The following is a 20241-nucleotide window of genomic DNA, read 5'->3' as shown; positions in this document are numbered from 1 at the left end:
TCTTCTGGGAACTTTAGTTTCCTCACAGTAAAGTGTAGGAACCAACACACCTCCAATCTCACAAGCTTGGGGTGATTAAATACTCACATGTAATGACACAGGCAATGGGTTAAATGCTTAATGCACAGTCTTCTTGAAACTTCACAACAGTTTTATGACATAGAACTATATTATCAGCCTCATTGTATAAATGAAGTAGAGAGGCCTAATGCTTTCAAGAACTTGCATGTGAAAGTTACTAGTATTAAGCTACCTGAATTTATTTCTCCAGTAATTCACTCTTGTATATTAGTGCCTATACAAAGTAAGGAATTTAATTATCTTAATAATTTCCTCCATTCTAGAAAATTACAGTAACCCTGTTACAAAAATTAGTTCAGTAAGCTCACATTTTCTAAGGAAAATTATTATTAGCCTGAAGAAATCAATCTGCAAAAAATGTGAATCTCTCCTAAAAAAAAAAAAATCTTGGAAACATGCCCTCGTCCTCACTTTCATACCAGTTAGTTAAAGGGGTGCTGCTCAACGAGTGGAGAGGCCAAGTGCAAAAATGCCCTTTGAGGACTGTTCTAAAGAGGGGAAAAAACCTGAACCTTTATGGAAATGTTTGCTCAGTTTGGTAATAAAATGTCTGTAACACTAGAGTGTTTGCCAACATAACTCTCCTCACACAATGACTGTGTGAGCAGTTTTTTAACTGAGTTACAATCAAACTGGCACCAGGGAAGAGCAATAACCATAAACTGAATTCTCAACAATATGTTTTCAGGCAAAGAGCTACATGACTATTTCCAGATTTGATTGCTATGATTCATAAATTCCAAAGGCCTCATGCTTCTCCATATCACAATGTAGTTAGGCTTCACTAGTCCCTGTGAAGAGAGATAGAGAATTAATTGCTTACAAACCTTAGCAATAAAGCCATCAGTTTGGACCCAGTAAGAAATAAAGACAAGCTGGCACCTAAGAGAACAGGTAAGAAAGCAGAACAGGTTGGATGCAAGCCTGCCATCTATGTGCAGAAATACGCCTGTATGAAGTCATTTTTGTGGCAGAGCATTGCAAAACAGAACATGCATACAGTATGATTATTCACATTTTTACCTAATGCAGGACTTATAAAGCTAACTGCTTCCAATGGACTCCACACTATAACAATTCTTTTCATCAACGCCAAGGGTAAAACGAGCCAATAAAAAGCACAAATTTCAATGCTGGCAAACATCATTGTTTCTCAAGTTTGTCTCCTTCAGAAGTTTAGGTGAGCTTTCTCTGAATTTTCTGTAGCTTAATGGAAAGGTCAAGTTAGTGGAATTATCTGAGACTCATTCTAGATAACTGTCAAAGAAAAACTAAACAGTTTTCAAATGTGAGGAGAAACTTAAGAGGGGGCACGTACACATGAGTACGTCTATGGCCCGCAGATCTGAAGTGTGCATGGAACAAAAGGTGCAGTTGTTCAGACAAGTTGGACAGTTAGATGCTATTTAATGGGTTTTACCAGTAATGACAGCTGCAGAGGTCATTGAAAAACCTTACTCTAGAACATTTTGAGTGGGAGGAAAATAAATGAATGGAGGATTATTAAAATCAATGATATTCTTGACTTGACCCTGAAACCTGAACTAACTCAAGAGAAACAGTGAAAAGAAGCTGGAACTAAGAATCTAAAAGCACCATCTTAGCCTTAGTAAAACAAAAGCCAAAGAAAGGATTAATAACAATGTAGCCTCCATGTTCTGGGTGAATACTCTGTGTCAAGTGCATTGAGAAGTTCTTTCTGGGCATTTTTAGCTTATTTAACTTAATCCTATCCACAACGTTATTAATTCCATTTTACAGAGGCACCTATTTAGGCTCAGAGAGATGAACTAAATTGCCAAGGTCACAAGGCTTGTAAGGGAGGAGCTAGGATATGAACATAGATCAGTGTGACTCCAGCATATGTCATTTAATGATCCCTGAGAGTGGGGCGCCTGGGTGGCTCAGTCAGTTAAGCGGCCGACTTCGGCTCAGGTCATGATCTTGCAGTCCCTGAGCTCGAGCCCCGCGTCGGGCTCTGTGCTGACCGCTCAGAGCCTGGAGCCTGTTTCAGATTCTGTGTCGCCCTCTCTCTCTGGTCCTCCCCCGTCATGCTCTGTCTCTCTCTGTCTCAAAAATAAATAAACGTTAAAAAAAATTTTTTTTTAAAAAAATGATCCCTGAGAGTTTCAAAAATTCATTATTTCATTTACCAACTTTTTTCAAAGATCAATTCTCATTCTAAAAAGTTCCAAATAAGATTCAGATAGCCATCCAATTGCATGAAACAAATACGGACAACAATACAAGAATAAATTCAATCAGAGACAACATGGGATCATATTCTGTAACAAAACATGCTCAGTTAGCCTCTCTCACCAAGAAAGGAACGGCACCCTCCAGTCTGTGCTATTGTTGAACAGTTCAAATTCCTACTAAATTCTCAAGATTGAGTTGAAACCCTCCCTTCAGTTTCCATTCATAGATACCACTGGACTCTTCTGTCATACATGGAAATAAGCTGAATCCCTTCTCCACATTCTTAGAGACAGCTATCATGTTACTTCTCTATCTTCTCTTTAGGTAAAACAGCCTCAATTTCTTCAATCATCCCGCATAATATCAGACGCTTAATGACCCTTGACTCTCCTGTTTTCAACTAAACTCATTTTTCTTTCTTTTTTTAAATTTTTTTTTAACGTTTATTTATTTTTGAGACAGAGAGACAGCATGACTGGGGGAGGGGCAGAGAGAGAGGGAGACACAGAATAGGAAGCAGGCTCCAGGCTCTGAGCCATCAGCCCAGAGCCCGACGCGGGGCTCGAACTCACAGACCGCGAGATCGTGACCTGAGCTGAGCTCAGTCGGACGCTTAACCGACTGAGCCACCCAGGCACCCCTAAACTCATTTTTCTTTATGAGTATCATTCCAAGTATGGTACCAAATCTGAACAGATACCTCTGGAATGGTTTAACAGGAAGTATAGTGGAACAACTATGGACCAATTTTGCTATGGATGTTATTACTCTAACCTGAAATCACTGTAGCTTTTTGGCTGTCATATAACACTACTGGCTCATTCATATTGAGCCTTCAGTTCTTCTTGCACACACCCTCATTCTAGGCAAGCAAATTTGAGGTTCTAAATATAAAATCCTGTAGTTATCTTAATGGATTTTTTTTTCCTTATAAAACTTCATTAAATCCTAAACTGTCAGGATTGATTTGAGTTATTCTAAGCCAAAGAGTGATACAGATGCTAGACCCTACAGAGTTGTTTTTCCCCCACTACCATTTTGACCAGCAGTATTCTAAATGATAGGTACTTTGTCAACCTAGGTCCCAGAGTGAGGACAACAATGTTGTCAAAGCCCTCTGGTGACCCATGGTGGACACGCAGTGGGAGAAAGAAATATTCCTTTGTTATTTAAACCATTCAGATTTTGGAGTGGCTTGTTACTACAATCTGGTCCAGCCTGGTGAATAAAAGAGTTTTGCAACATAGCATCTGACTACCTAGGTACCAGATGGTAGTTCCAGCAGCCTATCTCTGATTATCATTCAAAAAGCTAAAAGACAAAGATTTCCTTGCTTACTCAATGTTACCAGGAAAGAGCTCTTCAGAATTCTTCCCCATCTGTGAAATTCACCATTACCACCACTGTATACACACACACACACACACACACACACACACACACACACACACACACACACCTTTCTCAGGTTCTTTTTTTTCCATTCAAAAACAAAATTCTGCCAAGGAGACCAGTTACAAAGTCCAAAGACTCCTTCACTCTAGGACTGGTACACTGATTCCCAAGATGGAGGCATGCAATTCTTGTCCAAAGGACCACAGATACAGCATCATGCAGATATCCAGATATTCAGCTTAGTTGTATGTGCCATGTCCTTTTGTTTTCAAAATGCCATCAGCACACTACAAAGAATCCTGTGTTGTTTTCTTTGGTGGGTGGTTAGGGTAAGATTATGTCATTGGAAAAGGGAGGAAAAAGTTAAAATAAAAATTATAGATGGAATTTCCAATATGTGACAAGAGGAATATGACCTTCAATAAAATAGCCAGTCTGGGAAGATACTGGAATAGTAATTTATTATTTATCTCAGGAACCACAGATGTACTACTTCAGCTCATATTAATTGATTCTGTACTCATACAGATTCGATTGCACAGATTGTACCCTGCACAACCAGTGATTGTATGACATAGTATGTAACTTAATAACTACTCACTGTTTTCTCAGAATATCTTTTATTTTCCTAATTAGATTGTAAATAAATAGCAAAAATATCCTAAATTTCATTTAACCCAACTACATTTCCCAGCCATACTGAGTCCATATAGACTGTTCTTATGCCAATACCATACTGTTTTTAATGACTATAGCTTTATAGTATTTCTCAAAATCAGGAAATGTGATGCCTTCTGCTTTGTTCTCCTTTCTCAAGATTTCTTTTGGTATGTGGAGTCTTTTGTAGTTCCATATAAATTTTAGGAATGTTTTTTCTATGTCTGTAAAAAAAATGCCATGAGAATCATGATAGGGATTGCATTAAATCCACAGATGGCTTTTGGCAGTAATCACATTTTAACAATATTAATTCTTCCAATCCATGGAATATGTGATAGTTTTCCATTTATTTTGTCCTCTTTCTTTTCCTTCATCAATGTCTTATAGCTTTCAAAGCAAAGTTTTTCATCTCCTTTGCAAAATTTATTCCCAAGTATTTTATGTTTTTGATGTTACTATAAATGGGATTGATTTCTTTTTCATAAAATTCATTGTTAGTGTATAGAAACATGACTGACTTTCACATGTTAATTCTGTATCCCACAACTTTACTGACTTCAGTGATTAGATCTAACAGTTTTTGGTTGAGTCTTTAGGATTTTCTGTATATAAAATCATGTCATCTGCAAATAGAGACAATTTTACTTCTTCCCAAATCTTTTTTGTTTTGTTTTTAGTAAGCTCTATGCCCAATGTGGGGCTTGAACTCACAACCCAAAGGTCAAGAGTCACATGCTCTACCAAATGAGCCAGCCAGGCACCCCTTCCTTTCTAATTCTGATATTTTATTTCTCTTTCTTGCCTAATTGCTCTAGCTAGGATCTCCAAGTTAACTATCTTGAATAGGAGAAGGGAGAATGGGTACCTTTGTCTTCTTCTTGATCTTAGAGGAAAAGCATTCAACCTTTCAACACTGATTATAACGTTAGCTGTGTTCGTCATATATGGCCTTTTATCATGTTGAGATATGTTCCTTTCATGTGTAATTTGTTAAGAGTTCTTATCATGAATGGATGTTGAATATAGTGAAATGCTTTTTCTGCATCTATTGAGAGGATCATATGTTTCTTTTCTTTCATTCTATTAATGTGATATAAATTCTATTAATTTCCATATGTTGAACCATCGTTGTATTCCAGGGATGAATCCCACTTGATCATGATGCTTTTTAATGTGTTTGATCACGATCCTTTTCATGTGCTGCTAAATTTGGTTTGCTAGTATTTTACTGAGAATTTTTGCAACTATATTTATCAGCAATATTGGCCTATAGTGTTCTTTTCTAATAGTGTCCTTTTCTGGTTTTCATTTCAGGATAATGCTGGCCTCACAAAATGAGTTTGGGAGTGTTCTTTAAATGTTTGGTGAAATTTAGCGGTGAAGCCATCTGGTCCTGAGCTTTTCTTCATTGAGAGATTTTTTATTATTGACTCAATCTTCTTACTAATAATTGGTCTCTTCAGATTTTCTATTTCTTTTTGATTCAGTTTTGGTGAGTTGTATGTTTCTAGAATTTTTCCATTTCTTCTAGGTTCTCCAGTTTGTTGGCATATAGTTGTTTATAGTAGCCTCTTATGATCCTTTGAATTTTTGCGTGATATCAGTTGTAATGTCTCTTTTTTCATTTATAATTTTATAGATTTGAGTCCTTTCTCTTTCTTCCTTGGTTAGTCTAGCCAAGCTTTTGTCAGTTTTTTTTTTTTTTTTTTTTTTAATCTTTTCAAAGAATCAACTCGTAGTTTGGTTAATCTTTTCTAATGTTTTTCTGTTCTCTGTTTCATTTATATTTGCTCTAATCTTTATTATTTTCTTTCTTCTAACTTTGGGCTCAGTTCTTCTTTTTCTAGTTCCTTTAGGTGTAGAGTTAGATTGTTTATGTGTGATCTTCCTTGCTTCTTAACATAAGCATTTATTGCTATGATCTTCCCTCTTAGACCTGCTTTTGCTGCATCCCACAAGTTCTGGTATGTTATGTTTTTATTTTCATTTGTCTCAAAAAAACTTTTGGTATTCCCCCTTTAATTTGTTCTTTGATCCACTGATTGTTCAGAAAAGTTTTATATAATTTCCATGTGTTCATGAATTTTCCAGGTTTCCTCTTATTTTTTCCTGGCTTCATGCTGTTATAGTCAGAAAAGATACTTGGTATGATTCCAATCTTCTTGAATTTGTTAAGACTTTTTTGAGCTTAAAACATGGTCCATCCTAGAAAACGTTCCCTGTGCAGTTGAGAATAATGTGTATCCTGCTGTGGTTGAATAGAATGTTCTGTGTCTGTTAGGTCCATTTTGTCTACACCGTCGTTCAAATACTGTTTCCTTACTGATCCTCTCTCTGGATGATCTATCCGTTGTTGACAATAGAGTATTAAAGCCCCCAACTATTATTATATTACCATTTATTTCTCCTTTTATCTCTGTTAGTTTTTATTTTATATATTTATGTGATCCAATGCTGGGTGCATAAATATCTACAACTGTTATATCTTCTTAATTTCTGACTCCTTTATCATTATATAATGACCTTCTTTGTCTCTTTTTACCAATTTTAGTTTAAAGTCTGGTTTGTCTGATAGAAGTATAACTACCCTTCCTTTTTTTTTTTTTTTTTGGTTACCTTTTGCTTGAAATGTTTTTTTCTATCTCTTCACTCAGTCTCTGTGTGTCTTTAAGGCTTAAGTGAGTCTCTAGTAAGCAGTATATTGCTGGATCTTGTTTTTATTTTTTAATCCATTGCACCATTCAATGTATTTTAACTGGAGAATTTTACCCATTTTTGTTTAAAAAATTATTGCTAGGTAAGAACTTCCTATTATCATTTTGTACGTTGTTTCCTAGTTGTTTTGTAGATCCACTATTCCTTGTTTATCTTGCTATCTTTTTTGGTGTGTTGATGTCTTTTGATATCAATATGCTTTGACTTCTTTATCATGTTCTTTTGTGTAATTACTACAGGATTTTCCTTTGTGGTAACCATAAAGCTTATGTAAAATATCTTAAACTTGTAACACCTTATTTTAAACTGATAACAGTGTCAATAGAATTTATAAACTTTATACTTTTACTTCTCACATTTTAGGTTATTATGTTACAATATCCATATTTTTATATTGTCTAACAACAGGTTATTATAGTTATGGTTATTTTTACTGTATTCATTTTTTAATTTTTAAACTAGAGTTTTAAATGAATTATTCACTACTACTACAATATTGCAGTCTCTAACTATGACTATATATTTACCATTACCTATGAGATTTACACTGTACTTCTGTTTTTATGATGTTAGTGTTCTTTTATTTTCACCAAAAAACTCACTTTAGCATTTCTTATAAGGCAGGTCTGATAGTAATGAACTCCCTCAATTTTTGTTTGTTCAGGACTTTGTACCTTGTTCACTTCTGAAGAATAGTTTCATTGAATATAGAATTCTTGGCTGACAATTATTCTTTCTTTCAATATTTTGAAAATGTCATCCCATTCTTTCCTGGCCTAAAAAGTTTCTGTTGAGAAATCTGTCTATAGTCTTATGAGAGGATTCCATGTATGTAATGTCTCTTTTCTCTTACTGCTCTTGAAATTCTTTGTCTTTGACTTTTGACAATTTAATTATAATGTGTCTTGGTGTAGCCCTATTCAAGTTCAACCTATTTGGAGTCCTTTGGGCCTCATGGATCTAGATATCTATTTCTCTCCCTAGGTTCAGGAGGTTTTCAGCCATTATTGCTTTAAATATACTTTATGTCACATTCTCTTTCTCTTATCTTTCTGGAATTCCCATAATGCAAGTATCATTTTTTCATTGTCTTATTGCTGTCAGCTTTCTTCACTCTTGCTCATTCTTTTTTATTTTTGCTCCTCTGGATACTTTCCAATGTCCTATCCTTCAAATCACTCATTCTTCTGCATGGTCAAGTCCACTTCTGAAACTCTCTATTGAATTCTTCAGGTGGGTAACTGTATTTTTCAACTCTAGGATTTCATTTTTGTTTTTGATGGCTGCTATTTCCTTGTCAAACTTGTCATTTCATTCATGCATTGTTTTGCTAATCTAATTTTGTTGTCCACTTGTAGTTCACCAAACTTCCTAAGAAGTTCATTCTGAATTCTTTGTCTGACAGTTCACAGATCTCCATTTCTTTACAGTTATTGCAGCTTTACTAGATTTCTTTGGTGTGTCATATATACGTGACTTTTCATGATCCTTGGTTCCTTCCATTGGCATCTGCACATTTGAGTAATCAGACTCTACCGGATGTTACTGGTTTGCTTTGGCAGAGACAGTTCTTCACCAATCACTTTAGTTTGGGTTTCTGGTCATATTTATTTTTAATGTACTTAGATAGGTGAAACCTGCTTTTATGGTCCACTTTTGGGTGAAACAACTGTTCAAGCTCTGAGGATAGGGACGAGGGATACGCCATGGGCTGAGAACAGTTGAATAAAACTGCTGGCTTGGACCCCAACCAAAGTGCAGCTGTAGGATGGGTTCCACACTTGCCTAGATTCTCTTGTCAGGATTACCAGATGATAGAGACTGGCTACAATATTCAGTAGTGGATGGGGCCATGAATTAACTTCCCTGCCCTGGGAGAGCTGCAGGATGGGACCCAGAGCCTGTATAGCTTGTTGTTTTCGAATCTGAACCAAGCCAAAGTGTGAGTTAAATTTCCTACTCTAGTGAGGCCACTGGTTTTGCTCTACAGATGGGAAAGCCATGGACTATGCTGCCTATTCAAGTGCCACTGCATGTAGGGTTGTTGAATAGGCTTTGCAGCTTTCCTGCTGTGGTTAGGTTCCCTGGTCAGATAGATAGGCTGCATTCAGTGATGAGTAGAGCTACAAATTAGATTCCCTGCCTGGGTACAGTGGGAGAAGCAGCTCTACGGCTGGTAAAATCCTTAGTTGTCTTATCTCAAACTGATCCAGACACCAAGTTCCCTGACTGAATAGGACCAGTGGCTTTGTTCTGCAAACTACTGACTTTGTCTGACCACCTCTTGGCTCAAGTGTTGCTGGGCCACACAGCTTCCAGGAGTTGTCTACAGTCCTTCTAATGAGATGGGGCCAGAAGATGTTTCTCGTCACAGCAGGTGGGTCTATGTGTCAGCAACTTTGCCTGGGTGGGAGGTGGAAGAGCTACTCCAGGCTACTCTCAAATTTTCAAAACAGGTTCTCCAGTTGCTAGTAGCTGGAGCCTTTGCTATGAATTAATCCCCCTGACTATGTATAGTACAAGAACACTACATGCCTGATAGTGGCTTTGTTCTAGGGATGACCAACTCTGCCTGCCCACCTGTCAGCTGGAGTGCCAATGAGCCACACTGCTTCCAGGAATTGTTGCCAGTCCTTCTGATCAGATACGGCAGAAGACACTCCACAGAAGTTGGGGCTGTGATTCAGCTCCTTCCCTGGGCACAGGCAAACCAAGCTCTAGGGCAGGCAAAACTCACTTGAGGATCAGAATCAGGCAGATTTGAACCCTGCTGACTTCCTTGGTCATGAAGCACCCCTGACTTGATTCTGCAGATGAACAAAACCACAGTTTGGGATTACTACTTGGGCACTGCAGGGATGAACTTGGTCTGCTAAGATTCATGTGCTGGTTGTTATAACCTCCCCCACTCTCCATCACAGTCAGATTCCCAGTGGTTGAGTCCTGAAGATTCCCATGCACTCCCCATGGTGAGAGATCAGAGTAGGGGCTCATATAAAGAAACTCACAATGCTGACAGGTGGAGTGGTTGTCCCCTTTGGGTTCTCTTTTCCCACTGGAGGAACAAGATGCTCAGCAGAGACCACTCTGTATGGTACTGCGCTGGCCTAGAAGAGAAGCAATGTAGTCAACATGTAGCTATTTCTCTTACTCCCTAATGCAATCTGCTACAATCTGTCATGGTCTCTGTAGTGCAGGAGGTGCTTCAGCCTTACTCTCATGTTCTAGGATTCTCTTAGCGGTGTCTTGTTCTTCAACAGTGGCTAGTTGTTCTTGTGAGGGGTGCAAAGTCAAGAACAACCTATGTCACCATCTTGGTAACATCACTCTGACCAAAATCCAAACTTTTTTTAAAATCTTTATTTATTATTTTTTAATTCCAGTATAATTAATATACAGTGCTATATTAGTTTCAAGTATACAGTACAGTGATTCAATAATTCTATGCATTGCTCACTGCTCATCACAGTAAGTGTTCTCTTAATCCCCTACAACAACTTCACCCATTCGCCCATCCCCCCTGGCAAACACCAGTTTGTTTTCTATATTTAAGAGTCTGTGTTGTTTGTCTCTTTTTTTTCTTTGTTCATTTCTTTTGTTTCTTAAATTCTATATTTGATCTATACCATATATAGATCCATCCATGTTGCTGCAAATGGCAAGACTCATTCTGTTCTATGGATGAGTAATATTCCATCACATATATATTTCACCATACAGTCTTTATCCATTCATCTATGCATAGACACTTGGGTTGCTTCCATAGCTATCTGGCTATTGTGAATAATGCTGCAATAAACACAGGGGTGCATATATCTTTTCAAATTAATGTTTTTATTTTCTTTGGGTAAATAACAGTGGAATTTACTGGAGCATGTGGTAATTCTATTTTTATTTTTTTGAGGAACCTCCTTACTGTTTTCACAGTGGATACACCAGTTTGCATTCCCACCAACAGTGCATGAGGGTTCCTTTTTCTCCATGTCTTTGCCAAACACTTGTTCTTTCTTGTTGATTCTAGCCATTATGAGAGATACAAGGTGATATCTCACTGTGGTTTTGATTTGCATTTCCCTGGTGATTGGTGATGTTGAGTATCTCTCCATGTGTCTGTTGGCCATCTGTATGCCTTCTTTGGAAAAATGTCCTGCTCATAGCTTCTGTCCGTTTTTTAATTGTATTTTTTTTTTTTTTGGTGTTGTTTGTATAAGTTCTTTACATATTTTGGATATTAACCCCTTAACATATGTATCATTTGCAAATATCTTTTCTCATTCAGTGGGCTGTCTTCTTGTTTTGTTGATGGTTTCCTTAACTGTGAAAAAGCTTTTTATTTTGATGTAATCCCAATAGCAAAACCCACACTTTTAAAATAAGCAATTAGAATTGGGGCACCTGAGTGGCTCAGTCGGTTAAGTGTCCGACTTCAGCTCAGGTCACAATCTCACAGTCTGTGAGTTTGAGCCCCACGTCGGGCTCTGTGCTGACAGCTCAGAGCCTGGAGCCATCTTCAGATTCTGTGTCTCCCTCTCTCTCTCTGCCCCTCCCCTGCTCATGCTCTGTCTCTGTCTGAAAAATAAATAAAATCATTAAAAAAATTTTTTTAAAAAGCAATTAGAGTATTACAATTTATTTGAAAAAAAAGAGACCAAGAGTGTATCTTTGAATATTCAGCCCCTCTAAAAAATTTTAAATAACTTTATATATTAAGAAAGAACAGATTACCAGGGTAATCAGATTACTAGAATAATCATATTACTTAAGAAAGAACAGATTACTAGAGTAACAAATGATAATAAGAAGTAAAAACTTGGCAAAATTACTAGCTAGAAATCAAACTGCCCATATTATTTCTTAGTTTACACCAGTGATTCTTAATGTTTTATGGGATTCAGATTTACTAAGGAATCTGATACACACTATGAACCAACCTCTACCCTCAGGAAAATACACACACTCATACAAACTTTTACAAGGATTTTACATAGAATAGTAACACTGAGTTGTGAGCAATATTAAAACAAATAAACCAATTAGATCTAGAAGTCTATCACTAATTAGATGAAGTCTGCAACTTAAAATATGATGCATTATGGGAACAATTTAATAAAATGGCACTTAGAAACCCAAGATAGGCCACTATATCAGTAAGTTATATGAGTAAAATACGTATTTTTTTTAAATAATAGAAAACAATCCCTTCTAAGTGGAATCAATTGATAACTACCTGTTGGGTATCTACTGCATATGCAATTGGGGTCGGCATATCAGGTATACAAAACAATATAAGACTTGGTCATTACTCTTTAGATAGGGATTGCTGACTATCGCCCAATATCTTTTCTTTCTTTCTACCTAAGTGAAGTACCCTCCATTTCTGCCTGGTCTTAAGGCACTCATAATAAAGACTATGTTTCCCAACCTCCCTTGAGGCCAAGTTCCAAGGTTTGGCTAGTTGGGTATAAGCAAGTGAACTAAATTACTTTTAAGAAATGTCCTTAAAGGGAAGGAGCTTTCCTCTTCCTTTTCCTACTTCCTTTCTGTTGCTGCAATGTGGACATCATGGATAGCTTTTGCCTTCATCTTGGACTACATAATAACCATAAAAATAGAAGACTCACTTGGCAGAGAAGCACAATAGAAGGATCCTAGGCATCTAAAATCATGGAAAATCATGCCAGACCCACATTCAATTTACACATGAGAGAGAAATAAACTTTTTGTTTGTTTGTTTAAGCAACTATTATTTTGGGTTTTTGATCACTTGCACTCAAACCCAATCTTCCCTCAAAAAGCTTATAATGCTATTGAGTATGAAAATTAACCTATGTGGGGCGCCTGGGTGGCTCAGTCGGTTGGGCGACCGACTTCGGCTCAGGTCACGATCTCACAGTCCGTGAGTTCGAGCCCCGCGTTGGGCTCTGGGCTGACGGCTCAGAGCCTAGAGCCTGTTTCGGATTCTTATGTTTATGAGTAATTGTTTTATATATTTGGGGACTCCGGTATTCGGCGCATAGACATTTATAATTGTTAGCTCTTCCTGATGGATAGACCCTGTAACTATTATATAATGTCCTTCTTCATCTCTTGTTACAGCCTTTACTTTAAAGTCTAGTTTGTCTGATATAAGTATGGCTACTCCAGCTTTCTTTTGGCTTCCAGTCGCATGATAAATAGTTCTCCATCCCCTCACTCTCAATCTAAAGGTGTCCTCAGGTCTAAAATGAGTCTCTTGTAGACAGCAAATAGATGGGTCTTGGTTTTTTATCCATTCTGATACCCTATGTCTTTTGGTTGGTGCATTTAATCCATTTACATTCAGTGTTATTATAGAAAGATACGGGTTTAGAGTCATTGTGATGTCTGTATGTTTTATGCTTGTAGTGATGTCTCTGGGACTTTGTCTCACAGGGTCCCCCTTAGGATCTCTTGTAGGGCTGGTTTAGTGGTGACAAATTCCTTCAGTTTTTGTTTGTTTGGGAAGACCTTTATCTCTCCTTCTATTCTAAATGACAGACTTGCTGGATAAAGGATTCTCGGCTGCATATTTTTTCTGTCTAGCACCCTGAAAATCTCGTGCCAATTCTTTCTGGCCTGCCAAGTTTCAAAAGAGAGATCAGTCACGAGTCTTATAGGTCTCCCTTTATATGTGAGGGCACGTTTACCCCTTGCTGCTTTCAGAATTTTCTCTTTATCCTTGTATTTTGCCAGTTTCACTATGATATGTCGTGCAGAAGATCGATTCAAGTTACGTATGAAGGGAGTTATCTGTGCCTCTTGGATTTCAATGCCTTTTTCCTTCCCCAGTTCAGGGAAGTTCTCAGCTATTATTTCTTCAAGTACCCCTTCAGCACCTTTCCCTCTCTCTTCCTCCTCTGGGATACCAATTATGCGTATATTATTTCTTTTTAGTGTATCACTTAGTTCTCTAATTTTCCCCTCATACTCCTGGATTTTTTTATCTCTCTTTTTCTCAGCTTCCTCTTTTTCCATAACTTTATCTTCTAGTTCACCTATTCTCTCCTCTGCCTCTTCAATCCGAGCTGTGGTGGTTTCCATTTTGTTATGCATTTCGTTTAAAGCACTTTTCAGCTCCTTGTGACTGTTCCTTAGTCCCTTGATCTCTGTAGCAAAAGATTCTCTGCTGTCCTGTATACTGTTTTCAAGCCCAGCGATGAATTTTATGACTATTATTCTAAATTCACTTTCTGTTATATTATTTAAATCCTTTTTGATCAGCTCATTAGCTGTTGTTATTTCCTGGAGATTCTTCTGAGGGGAATTCTTCCGCTTGGTCATTTTGGATAGTCCCTGGCGTGGTGAGGACCTGCAGGGCACTTCCCCTGTGCTGTGGTGTATAACTGGAGTCGGTGGGCGGGGCCGCAGTCAGACCTGATGTCTGCCCCCAGCCCACCGCTGGGGCCACAGTCAGACTGGTGTGTGCCTTCTCTTCCCCTCTCCTAGGGGTGGGATTCACTGTGGGGTGGTGTGGCCTTGCACACTGCCAGGCTTGTGATGCTGGGGATCTGGCGTATTAGCTGGGGTGGGTAGGCAAGGTGCACGGGGGCAGGAGGGGCAGGCTTAGCTCACTTCTCCTTAGGTGATCCTCTTCAGGAGGGGCCCTGTGGCAGCGGGAGGGAGTCAGATCCGCTGCCGGAGGTTTGGCTCCGCAGCACAGAGTTGGGTGTTTGCGCGGAGCGAGCAAGTTCCCTGGCAGGAACTGGTTCTCTTTGGGATTTTGGCTGGGGGATGGGCGGGGGAGATGGCGCCGGTGAGCGCCTTTGTTCCCCACCAAACTGAGCTCTGTCGTCAGGGGGCTCAGCAGCTCTCCCTCCCTTTGTCCTCCAGCCTTCCCGCTTTCCGAGCAGAGCTGTTAACTTATGACCTCCCAGACGCTAAGTCGCGCTTGCTGTCGGAACACAGTCCGTCAGGCCCCTCCGCTTTTGCCAGCCAGACTCGGGGGCTCTGCTTGGCCGGCGAGCCGCCCCTCCGCCCCGGCTCCCTCCCGCCAGTCCGTGGAGCGCGCACCGCCTCACTGCCCTTCCTACCCTCTTCCGTGGGCCTCTCGTCTGCGTTTGGCTCCGGCGACTCCGTTCTGCTAATCCTCTGGCGGTTTTCTGGGTTATTTAGGCAGGTGTAGGTGGAATCTAAGTGATCAGCAGGACGCGCGGTGAGCCCAGCGTCCTCCTAAGTCGCCATCTTGCCGCTTCCCTCTCCTATATCGAGCCTGTTTCGGATTCTGTGTCTCCCTCTCTCTCTCCCCTCCCCCATTCATTCTCTGTCTCTCTCTGTCTCAAAAATAAATAAACGTAAAAAAAAAATTAAAAAAAAAAAGAAAATTAACCTACATGAAACTATGAACAGAACTGTACAGGTCAGTGTCCAATTAAAAACCAGTTGAGTTCTAGTTGGATAAAGTTTTAAGCTTGAAATGGGATGATTTTCCCATAAGACTAATTTAATAAAATGATGTTTAAGAGTCTCAACATAATCCACAAAAAGCACTAGCACAATGTGGTTAAAAAACTGCTTAAAAATTTTAAACAATAAAATAAGTAAATAAATAATATATTTGAGCTTACAGAATCTATAGAAGAGTGTTTAAAGAGGAACAACACAGGACTTCCCAGTAAACTACAATATTAAACTTGGGAGAAAAATAGTGAAATAAGAACTATAAAATTCATCATTAATGCTGGTGCATTTGGAAGCACATAACAAGCTTTTAAAAATACTGACTCATGGATCCCACCCCAGACTAGATCAGAACCTCAGGGATAGGGGTAGAGGGCCTAGTATCAATAGTTTACAAAGCTCCTAATAATTCTAATGGACAGTGATAGCTCAGAATCACTGCTAAGGAAAATTAAAAGGGCTGGGACATATCTAAGTGGTATAGCTAGGTGCCTTCAAGGGCTTCAGCAAGTGATTCTACTAGTTTCTTAACATTTTGCCTGGGGTTTCATTGAAAAATAACTTGCTTTTAGGTATTTTGTTATTTTGGAATTGTTTGTTTGTTTGACCCAGCTATTATCACATTTCACCTCTTACTCAAAATTAAGTTCATTTTGAGTTTATAAATGGACTAAACACTCTCTATTTTCAATCTGAATATAACAAAATTTCTACAACGGCTAAACCTAAATATCCCTTTTAATCAATCTGTTTCTTAACCTAGTTCTAGTTCCTGTGTCTTGCAGGGTTTCTAGCTCTGACTCTTTCCATGTTTCTCTCTCTACTGACTTCATATTCTCCCTTCCTTCAAAATCCAGGAGAGGTAAGATACTTCCCCTCACCCCTCCATTGTCCAGGCTCATGGGAAAGGTAAATCCCTGAGGCTGGGGTAGCCATGAACAGACCAAAGGCAAAGACTGAGACCAGAGATCAGAACAGCATCATCAACCAGCATTCATGAGAACACAGTGTAGGTCTCTAGACATACAGGAAGAAAGAAAATCCCTTTAGATAATATATACTGCTAAGAAAGATACTGCTAAAAAATATTTTTGAGTCAATTAGACAAATTCAAATATTGACTGGGTGTCAAATGTTAAAAGGAATTATCATTAATTTTGTTACATTGATGGCATTGTAATTATAAAAAAAATCCTTATCACTTGGACATACTTAATGAACTATTTACATATGTAATTACATGATGTCTGGGGATATGCTTCAAAATACTCTGGCCAAAATTAATTAGGAGCAAGAAAGATGGGTGAAACAAGAATGACAAATGTTGATCATTGTTGAAGTTGGGTAATGGAGCCCATTATACTATTTTCACTATCTTTTATGTTTGAAATGTTTGAAATTTCCCTTAATAAGAAAATTAGCTTTCAAATATGGTTCCAATTGTAGCATTCATGGGGAAAATAATAAAAAAGAGACTATGTAGAAAATGTTTGAAATGGCTCTCTAGGTCATTTAGCACAGAGAATGTGTCAATCAGGAAATTAAAGGAGACAGAGATAAGTGGTATGGAATGGTGAGAGATTTCATCAAGGAGGTGAAACTGGAACCAGAACTTAAGAAATACAATTTAACACAATTGAAAACAAGATAGGTAGCATATTGATTAGGAGAGAGATTTTAATAAAGATAGGAATGATACCAACCCCCAGATCAAGATGTAGAAGACTAAAATTAGTTAATTTTTATGGACATTATTAATAAAGGCATTAATAATAATAATAACAACTAGCAGCAACTGAATGTTTACTACTTGCCAGGTAGTATGCAAAGCACTTTATATATATTTCTCATTTAAGCCTCACAGCACTCCTAAGACATGTAGGCTATTATTCGCACCGAACACCTACTCTTTTAATATTTTACGAAACTGAGTTCAGAGAGGTAAACAACAGTCTGCCCAAAGTCATATGTTAGTAAAAGTCAGAGCTGGGACTTTAATTCAGGTTTGCTCGAAACCAAACCCAGGTCCTTAATCATCTTGTTATTCTATTCCCTTATGTCAGTGTAAATTCCTCTGTATATAAGGAACCATAAAGGATATTTGGGGCTGTATTCCCAGAATTAGTGATTCCCTATTGTTGCCTGGGGTTTTTAATATAGAAATGTAGAGAATCCCTCAGGGAAAGGGTTACAACAAGGCAAGTACACCTTACAAGAACAGAAGTACTGTACCTCAGCCAAGGGCTCACCTAAGAGGGAAAAAAGAAAAAAAAGAATCATACATCTCTTACAGATCCAGAGGTTATTAAAAACAAAACAAAACAAAACAAAAAACAAAAGGACCAGCTAGAGAAAAATTAAGAAGTGTATATGCCAGGGTCACATCCTCCACTGTTGGGATCAATTTCTACCCCAATAGCAATCCATCTATCCTTCCAATTGTAAGTTCCCAGATTGTTCTGTGCTCTTCTCCATGAAATGCTTCTCTCAGGCAACAAACTCCTATCTAGATTTACCTATTATGATGGAATAGGATAACTGTCTAGTCTCCCCCAGGTATTTATGTTTTAAGCCTCCACCACCCCTAGCGGCAATCAAAACACTCTCCAACCTTCCTTGAGTTGTCAGGGGGAGTCATGTGTACTGGAAAGCTAAGAAACTCTTGGGCCCTGAAATGTGCATAGTGTGAATGACAGATTCCTCATGTTATGGTGTTAGGAACTGGGTACACTTGAATAAAAAGCACCATCTGGGAGCTGGAGGACCTGGGCTTGTATTTCCCACTTCTGCTACTAGATTATCTTAAGTCATTTCACCTCTCTGGGCTTCAGATTCCTTATTTGTAATGGGGTTGGGGGGAGCTATAATAAAAAGTTTCATAACTTATTTCTAGCTGCAGAATCTTTTCATCAAATGATCTTTCAGGGAAACTACCAATGTGTAATAGACAAAATGTGAAACTATTTTGAGTGGGGGTCAAAGGGACCCCTTCCCATGCCCCATTGTAATAGATCTTATTAAGGGGGTTCTCGTTTTAAACATTCCATGATTACAAGTAAACTCCTTGCAGCCTGAGGAGGAGGCAGGGTCCCTCTGGGCAGCTGCACCAGAGAATCCTCTGGCCTCCAGATGGTTGCCCTCCTTTATCAGTGAGCCTCTTCCTAAAGCAAATAAGCAAAGAAAAAAATCCCACAGAAACAGAGTCCGACGTGAGGACTCAGGGAGCCAACAGAATACTCAACTCCATCCAGGCAAACTAAAACACATTCCAAGGAAGAGATAAGGTTTATGAAAAGGAAACTAACACAATCACTTAAAAGAATTTAAGCATTAAACTACTCAGGCCAGGCTGCCAGGCCACAGGGAGGATACAAAACTTCCAAGGTCGGCTGTGAAAAAAAAGACTTCACAGAGACCCATGCCTTGATTTTCCTCTTTTGTTTCTCATTGCCCTGGGGTCAACTTCTTTCAGGTCCCTATGTGTGGGAAGTAGCAGTACATTGTACACAGCATACATTTCTTCTGGCACTGAGTCCTACAGGAACTCAGCTTTTTGGGAAAAGGGGTTATAGAAAGAGTGACTACAGATTAATAAATCTGGATTTTTACATATATCAGAACAAAGTAACCAACTCAATAGGGTCACCTGATGAAAAACACAACACCCTGCTTTTGAATTTTAAACAACAGATTTCCGATAAATATGAATTTCAGATAAAAAACATTTTTTAGTATAAGTATACCCCAAATATTACATACTTAAAATAAAAACATTGTTATTTACCTAAAATTCAAATTTTACTGAGCATCCCATATTTTTATTTGCTAAATCTGGCAACCCTAACCCTCAAAATGAAAACATATTCCAGCTATATTTCCAATATGCAAATAATTTTTTTTTTTAAACTCCTCCTTGGAAATGGCCTTTACAAGATGAGGTACATTCCTTCCCCAGGCCTCTATGGAATTAAAACTTCAGCCTTGGAGACTGGATTAGATTTCTGAAAACTACCAAATGTTATTTATAAAGTCCTCTATTAGGGGCCAAAGCATGAGGTGTGGTTTTACGTTAATGAAACTAGTTGTCTTATGACACCCACTAACTATCCTTACTCTCTGCCTACAGAGTAAATTCTCAGTTTTGTAAAACTGCAGTCAAGGTATCCAGCCAAATCTACCTCTCCAGCCTCTGTTTTCACCTTCTGGGGCCACACAAGCTACTTGTTGATGGAAACTTTCATACTACTTCCCATGTTATTGCCTCTGTCAAGAAAGCCCTACCTGATTGACACACGTGTCTTTAAAGACTTAATTGAAATGTCAATTTTCTAAAAGCTACCTTAAATCTTTTCTGAAATATGTGAAAGGAAAGATGACTGGATGGATGGATAGATAGATGAACTAATAAAACTTCTTTATAAAATATTCTTGTCTCTATTCTCAACTTCCAAGCAGTGGTTAAAAACATGGGCTTTGGAGTTAGGCAGACCCCAAAACCAAATCCCAATTCTCTTATTGAGTAGATAAGTGACTTGGGGCAAGAAGTTTAACATCAATGAATTGTAATCTTCTTACTTGTAAAACAAGGATAATATAGTTATCCCAAAAAAGGGTTGTGGGGATAATTAAATAAAATAGAGTACAAAAAGTACTTAGCATAATGCCTAACTCAGAATAAACATTTGATTAATTGTAGCTATTATCTTATTAGTATCACTCTTTTCTTCGCATCTTTCAGTACTTCCTATCATAGAATTCAAACCACTTGACTGCATT

At 38.3% G+C, this 20241-nt stretch overlaps 1 pseudogene; it reads right to left on the bottom strand.

The window, feature by feature from the left end:
• The window catches only part of LOC111556575, a 342142-nt pseudogene that overhangs the window by 308677 nt on the left and 13224 nt on the right, over positions 1-20241 (bottom strand).

The sequence above is a fragment of the Felis catus genome, chromosome A1 (genome assembly GCF_018350175.1).
Source record: "Felis catus isolate Fca126 chromosome A1, F.catus_Fca126_mat1.0, whole genome shotgun sequence".
NCBI classification, from domain to species: domain Eukaryota; kingdom Metazoa; phylum Chordata; class Mammalia; order Carnivora; family Felidae; genus Felis; species Felis catus.
The sequence above is the reverse complement of the archived record's forward strand: the minus strand, read 5'-3'. Positions and strand labels throughout refer to the sequence as shown.